We start from the raw sequence: 8,174 nt of genomic DNA on the forward strand, positions 1-8,174 counted from the left end.
TCAGGAGTTCTTTACACCTAGTTTAGACATGTGGAAACATGAACGGGGATTGGAGATAGACAAGGAAATATGTAAACAAATATGTGCAGAGTACAGTTGGCTGAAGTGTACTTATGTAACTCCAGTAACATTAAAGAGAATTAATAGCAACATCCCAGATACTTATCTTGAAAGTATTAGTGCAAAGGGTACATTAATTCACTGTACGTGGGAGTGTGAGAAAACAAAAGAGTTCTGGAAAGAAGTCAGTAATATGACATGGCATTGAGTCTGATTGATTACCACTAGGTTCTTTATTTAGTTATTTATTTTGGGTATTTATTCAGATAACTGGACTATTAAAAAGGATATTGAAGAATTGATAGCCATGTGGATTTTATATGCCAAATGGCTAATTTCCAAAAAAAGACAGATTATTACAAAAGGAGTTAACTGAGATTCGGGAGTAGGGCCATCACCTGACTTCTCAAAACCTTCTTATATTGGGCCGCCCCTTACAGTACTGTTTGTCTTAAGAACTCTCCCTCTCTCATCCATTGAACCATCTTTACCATCCCATGTTGTATCGGGAGTCCTAATCACTTGGCCTACATTAAAGGTAGGGTAGTTAAGAATTGGTTAAAAAAGTTTTTTCCCAAATTTGTTTAAAAGTTCTTTATATATCAATACATAATTAAAATGTAAGTACTCTAAAAAAGAAAGTCTAAAATTTGAGTTTCTGTAGACCTCTCACGACTGTTTTAAAGACAGCTCATTATTTCCATTCACTCCACCTTCTCCCTTATGGACTCTTTCCAAAGCCACGCCCCCAAAATACATGAACGCGCCTCACTGACCACTCAGCTGGAAGATGCATTATTTACCTCAGACGAGCATGTAGTCACATCATGTCAGAATCACAATTAATAAAAAAATTGAATTTTATCAGTATGAATATAAACAAATAAGATGTCTTTTAGTACTTACTATCAAGCTAGAATACCGGTACTGGTAAAGTTTAAAATATATTTTTGTTTGATTTGGTAACGAGCTAGTTATATTTATCAGGCAAAGAAAATGGGTAGCATCATGTTTTTCCAATAACATCAGTTATACTGTAATGAAGATGAATTTCGTGTAAGATTCATAACATATACTGTGTTTTGCATGTAAGAGTTTCCATGATGAAAGCATTGTTGACTAGTAGTAGCTAAAGCTAACTTAGTTCTAAAAAAAAGTTCCTGGATGTGTACTAGCTTTTAGACATGCATTTTGTTATCTAAAGTTAAATTTTGCGAAATTCAACACAACAGTGATCAACTTGAGCTAAACATATTTAGTATTTATCATCTCTACTAATGGCTAAGTGTATAACATTGTAAATGTATGCTAAGTAATGTTATGTTAGCTATATTAGGCAGCTTCATGTGCTCTTGATACATGCTTCATGAAAACATAAACCAAAAAAATGTATAATCAAAATGAAAGATTACCTGTCCAGCAGAAATACAGCCAGCAATGAGTCGTTTTTCAGGTCCCTCAGTTCTCACCATCGTTGAAAAGCCACGCAGATATTTACTCGCGTTTGATTTCTTTGTTTATCCAAAGACTTTCTGTGCATTGCCTTTTCTCGTACTGTCTTCCTTTTTTGCATTGTTTGCCTTCGCTGACTGTAAAACCCTGCACTGTGAATTTCGAATGCTCTTTCTCTGCCATTATTTTGCCTAGGTTTCTTGCCTCTTGAACTGCTCTAATCAAACGAGCGCGCGCATGTGGGCAGATCCTGTAGCGAAAGCGGTGGTCGCCATGGTAGCGAGAGAGAGTGACAGTCGCCCAAGCCAATCATTTCTTTCGTCCCGAACGAAAATAATGAGCGGTGTTTATTGCAGATTTAAAAGTCTAGAGTCACTCGATTTTTATACTCTCCTTTTTAGAGAAAGACATATAAATATAAATAAAGTTTAATCAAATTTGGACAAAAGTGTTTTAGATCAGTCCTACCTATCCCACCTTTAAGGGAGAAGTGGCAACCAGAATTATTCTCTCGACCACAGGGCTCGTAAACGTCTTAATCAAACAAATACAATTTGTTTCTCATCAACCTGCAATTAATTGGACTATATTTTTTATCTAGCCCGCAAGATCGGAGGATATAAGTGCAAACCTTCAGATGTCAATTCGATAGAGAGAGAGATAGCGAGCCCTGGCCCATACGTGTCTGAGTCCAGCATACTAAATGTATGCCCTGTTAGACATGTACACACAAGCAAAATGATCTGTAACAATGCAGTACTATTACATATAAAAACACATTTTACTCACATAAGTGTGTTGCACCATTCCTATCAGATCCAAATCCAGCATCGACTGGAGATTTGTTTACAAACGATTCCGCAGTGAAATGAAGTGAACATGTCTTCCCCACGTGAGCTGGAAATTCATTAAAATTAAAGTTCAACCACACATTCCTAATATTAGGATCAGAAGGAAGCTTATGCAGGAATAGCGTAATATCTTGCTATCTTCCTCTGCATGTTTATTGTTGTTGATCAGCTAGCACGAGCCGATCAGCTCCATGAGTCAGTTGGCGAGGCTACTGGATTAGATGCGCTGTAGAGGCGGTGTTTTGTCGTGCAATTAGTAAGTATTAGGGGTGTAACGATTCGTTTTAACAATGATTCGATTTGACAGAAAATAAAACAGTCACACTGATTTAAATTTTTGGCTAAAAAGTTACTGAATCGATTTCAAGTCACTGAATCGTTTCGGATCGTATCGTTCTAAATGAACCAATATTGTCCTTAAATCGTATCGACCACCTCAAATCGTGATACGAATCGAATCATTGTTAAAACGAATCGTTACACCCCTACTAAGCATGGAGCACAGGACTGTTTGCTGAGCCTGGTGTCTATAAAAGCTTTTCTTTGACTAACAAGGACGTTTTATGTCTATGACCTTTTATATATCAAAAGCTCAAGGGAAAGTTGATTTCTCAATTTATCACACCCTTTAAACTGAGATGAAGCCCCCACTCTCCCGTCAGTCTCCCGGCCACCAACACCGGATGCCCAGATCAGCTAGACTTGAATTGACGATTAAGAGAAATATATTGCAATGGAAATGATAGCATAAATTGTTTCAAATCAGCTTCACAGTAATAAACATGAAAATAACAAAATTAGTTATATAAACTTAGAATTGTTCAAATAAATGTATTTTTTTAAGTGAGTACAGTTACAATCATACTTATTGTTTTCTAATGATACAAAGACTATTATTTGAAGTTATTTCAATGCTTACAGAAATCTGATTCTGAGCCTATTTACACCTAGTCACTTCATGCCTTTTTACTGATCAGATCAGATTTATCAAAACTAATCCATTTACACCTGGTCACTTAAATGTGTCACCGAAAAACAGTGTATAAATTCCAAAAATGTATTAATTCCTGCGCTGTATGCAAATTCACGTCACTTAAACAACAGATATGAGCTGCATTTCAGAATCAAATACAGTAATGAGAGAGAGAGCGAGAGAGAGAGAGAGAGAGAGAGAGAGAGAGAGAGAGAGATGCATACGCACTGGTAAGATCATTTAGTTTCTTTAATATTAATGATATGTGTGTATGGAGCGTCTGCGACTTACCTTCATTTGCTGCAGTGATATTCAGCTAGTCATATGTGGCGATGCATGCTGTAGTAGCGCTGCTGTCATATCTGACTTTAACATGTCATGTAGCCTAGCCTTACTGCTCTCACACATTTTTTTTATAGCATTGTTAGGAGGAGTGGTTTAAACATGCAGTTACAGTTAGACTTGTTGAGTTTCGCCTGGAATCAGGGCCATAGGCTACGCAGGGTTTTAAAAATACTGAAGTCCTTGCCAAAGCTGTGTGGTTAGGGGGGTTCGGGGACATGCGCATCCCCCCCCGCCCCCAGAGAAAATGTACATGTTACAGATCTACACATGCTTTTAAAGGTGTTTGAAGGGCCCCCAATAAGGATAACAGTACTTTTAAAAGCACATCTTTGTGGCATATATCATTTGTAACAGATTCTTAAACATGAGAATCATGTTAAAAGAATGGAAATGCAGAATATTTATGCTTATTGTTGACAATACACAAACACTTACGTAAAGCTACACTGTGTAACTTTTTTTGTTTCTTCTTAGCTAAAATCACTTAGTTCTTTCAAAAATATATGTGCTCATTAATGTATATTTACTTCTTTCAAGTAATAATGTATTCTCGTAATTTTATAATATACCATTGAAAATACATAGAGGGTGAGGGTTCGCATGGCGGTCGCCATGTTGCTCCTCCATATTGAAAGTACATTTGCCAAAGAGGGACATACCCGTAAATTCAAGCTTCGCTTTTCGCGTTTTTACACTCGATGGCACCGTGTCGAATGTGAAGAGGAGGATTGCTTGAGGCTGCTATGATGATGGAGGATCACTCTTAAGCCCCTTTCACACTGCACGTCGGACCCGCAATATTCCCGGAACATTGCCGGGTCGCCTTCTGTGTGAAAGCAACCACGTCCCGGAATTAATTACCGAATTCGACCCGGGTCGGGGACCTAGTAACATTGCGGGATATGTATCAGAGTCGCCAAGGAAGCGGAAAAGAGAATTAAGACGGCAACGCAACAGGCAAATCAACAAGACAAAAGTAAATATTGGAGTGGCCTTTCCAAGATGGAAAGAGCTCATGAGGAGCAACGATTTAAAAAAGAACGCCGACGTTGCCTGCTTTCTTCTCGACAGGTAATATTAATTCAGCCTATTTGTGTATATTGGAAGTTTTATTGTTGCTTGGCTAATTATATCATGGTGTGCTGAGCATAACACTAGAACGACGTCTAGGATAGTTTTCCTCGCGTCAATGATGAAAAAGTATTGTTTACCTTATAACATAAATCCGTGTTCTATGACGGATAACATGAGATTAATATTTGAATTGCATTATAATTTGTTTGCCTTACGCTAGTGATGTCGTACAATATACAGAATAACGATAGCACTGATAAAAGTTACTTTACTAAGATTAGCTTGCATTCGTCTGGGAACCTGATAGCTGATGTTAGCAATGAAATGGTAAAAAATAACGAAAACGTAAAACTATTATTTATTTTACATGGATTAATTTGATCATAGATCATTTGGCAAATTAAATAACTGCAAATTATAATAGTTTTCAAAAGTAACCTCATCACTTGAAGCAACACTCACCGAAGAGGTCGAACTGGAAGCCATGACTAAATCGGCCACCGTAGGAGTTAAAACGAAATCGAAATTGAGAGGAACAGAAACTATTATTCACTGGATTGGTCATATATCTTTTCACCACTAGATGGGGGAAAATATCACACAGTGTAGCTTTAAATAAGAAATGTTTCAAGGATTATTTTGCACATTTCAAATTTCACAACCACAGGGAAGCAGATAAAAGTTCCATTGCTGATACTGGTGAAATATAACATGTTTGAGGACCATATTGCTACTAATATATATTTCTACTAGGGGTGGCACGGTGCATGAAAAAAAGCGAACCATTCAGCGTGTGCGTCTCGCGGTTTGAAGCATGTGCAATGTAGCCTCGTGCCCGTATGTTACCTCAGGAAGTGGGTGTCAATGTGTGTGGCCATACAGCAAAAGATATTAAAAGTTGAGTGCTGCAGGTCACGTCACGTGTAGAAATGGCAGGTGGGAAAGGCAGAGCAGGCGCTAGCCGAGCACTGATAGGGGGCGTGTGAAATACTGAGGGGGGCGATCAGCGATGCACATAAACAACATTTATTTAAAATATAATCACATAAACAGCATTCATTTAAAATAGCTCATAATCATCAAATAAACAGCATTTAATTCAAATACATTTGCTTGCTCCGAATATTCTAGCCATCCCTTATCATTGTAGGCAACCAATTTTGCAAAAATACACTGACAGTCATTTGTTGTTTTTTTGGAAACTGCTTGAGACAAACTAGCTTGTCTTTACCGAGGTCCTCTGGTACACTGGACTGTAGCCGCGTTTCCATTACAGGTTTGCGCAAAACTTTTACAATATTTTCTTAATGTCGATTAAAAAAGTTGCGAAATGACAGCTTTTCTATTTATGTGACTAAAACGTATTTTCCTCTCGCAATAGGTCATTCCAAAAATGATGGCACCTATGTTGGTAGGTTTGTATATCCCATCCACCGCACTAGCCATTATTTGTATTGGAAGGAGACGTGTGTGTTATCCAAGCATTAATGGCTAGCAAAGCCCCTTACATAAGCAGCAAGTATATGTGTTTCTCCCTCAGGTCTGTTTCAAGGTCTTCACGATAATGTGGCATTTCTGTGTTTAGAATCCTTTATTTCCTGTAATTCTATTGCCTTTTATGAGATGAATAAAGAACTCTGTCTCGTCTTCTGTCCACCGTCATCTGAAACAAATGACCAACTTTTACGCACGCACAGGTTATTGTGATGCATTACATATAGCCTAGAGAACAACGAAATGTTTGGATTTGCATGGTGGTAACTCAAAGTTTTGTTTTTTTTACCACTTGACTTTTTTTTATTTTTTTATTTCAAAATAAAATTTGAAATTTTATTTGTTGGAAAGAGGACTTGACATTAACACCCGCCAGCCCGCCACATGCGGGTAGATTTCAGCCACTCCCACTAGCCACTTTGGCAGGTTGAATATAATTTTAGCCTACAGCCAAATTAAATGCCAAGGTTAAAATGAAAATTGTATTACAATTCTTTATTGATCAACTTGCAGAATGCTAAGTGAAGGCGTGATAGGAAGAATCGCACGCGCAATCAGTTCTCCTTGTCAGTGTTGGACAGTAGCGTCGCTACATTTCTGAAAATCAAGCTCAAATTGGAAACAACTGCCAAGTCGCGGATAAACTTCCCTTTCTACGTTCCTTTCTGCCTCGAGCAGACGTGCACAGATGCCAAGAGCCTTTCAAAGTACTCCTTTGGCAGTGAGTGTGGAAAGACGGGTTCGGCGCGTGCACTGGATATGCGCACTATCTAGTTGACGTTTGTTTCCGAGCGCTCAGTTCGCTGTTGCACATGCATCATCCGCGCGGTGACAAAAGAGAAATGGTCTTCAAGTTTTAAAAGAATCTATTGTTTCGCTTGAATAAACACCTCTTATTAAAAGCATCGGGGTCCAGCCTGGCCACCTCTTGATATGAAGGAATTAAACTTTATGAAACTTATGTAGATAGAACACACACACACAAATATGGGGACATGTTTTTTTGCCATGTTGGTACTGTTGGGAGCAGGTCTTAATTCTTTAGCTACTGTACTTTGAGCTGAGTTGAGTTGGAAATTAACTTACAGTTTCCTGCAAAAGTGCCCAAGTCTAAATTGAGCATAAATCCAAACAGGCGCGTATATTTTTAATATACATACAGATGAGCATGCACACACTCTCGACACCTGGTTTTGTTAAAGGGGGGGTGAAACACTCAGTTTCAGTCAATCTCATGTCAATCTTGAGTACCTATAGAGTAGTATTACATCCTTCATATCTCCGAAAAGTCTTTAGTTTTATCATATTTATAAAAGAAATATGGGCTGTACCGAGTCTTTCCGGAAAAAACCGAGCGCCTGGAGGCGTATCGTGTGGGCGGAGCTAAAGAATGACAAGCCCGCAAAGCGGTGACGTCCTCAAGTGTGGAAAAACCCATCTATCTCAGCTAATACAGATAATGATCCACAATCAAATCTGAGGGAGAAATAAATTGAACAGGAGAAACAGCAGCAGCAGGACGTCCGTCTCTGTGGTATGTAAGTTACTGTATTTAATGGCCTCTCCACATTTCTGTGTGTTTACTTGCAGTTTATGAGGACATGATTCGGTTTATGGACTATTGTATGCGACTAGACCTTAGAAGTAGCAAGCAAAACGGTTTTGCACGTCAGAATACTGTAACATTATACAGAGAACAACAATGGAGTAACCGTTAGCGCATTTGAATGACGAAGCACGCGATCGTGTCGTTTACTGATGTTTACTCATGCGTCCGTAGCCAAAAGCAGAGACATTTGAAGCAGTTTAAGTTAACTCACCGGCTGCTTCCAAAGCAGGACCGAAGCTTTATCGCTGGGACTGCTCTGTCAAAAACACACTTCTTTGGTATGATTTGGTGAAGTCCTGACAGCAGTGGCGTGTAA

The 8,174-nt window shown here is 38.5% G+C and overlaps 1 protein-coding gene across 3 annotated transcripts in view; it reads right to left on the reverse strand.

Annotated features, from left to right (window-relative positions):
- LOC137049228 (meprin A subunit beta-like) overlaps positions 1 to 3,749 on the reverse strand; it is a 39,428-nt gene extending 35,679 nt beyond the window's left edge. For 2 of the 3 annotated variants that reach the window (XM_067427708.1, XM_067427705.1), the window contains exons 1-2: positions 3,628 to 3,749; positions 2,302 to 2,409 (exon numbers count right to left, since the gene is read on the reverse strand). The gene's annotated coding sequence lies outside the window, so the exon portion shown is untranslated. The remainder of the gene's footprint in view (positions 1 to 2,301; positions 2,410 to 3,627) is intronic. The other variant, XM_067427707.1, reaches the window with a different exon arrangement.
- Between the last annotated feature and the right edge of the window lie 4,425 nt (positions 3,750 to 8,174).

This window comes from Pseudorasbora parva, chromosome 20 (assembly GCF_024679245.1).
Source record: "Pseudorasbora parva isolate DD20220531a chromosome 20, ASM2467924v1, whole genome shotgun sequence".
Taxonomy (NCBI): Eukaryota; Metazoa; Chordata; class Actinopteri; order Cypriniformes; family Gobionidae; genus Pseudorasbora; species Pseudorasbora parva.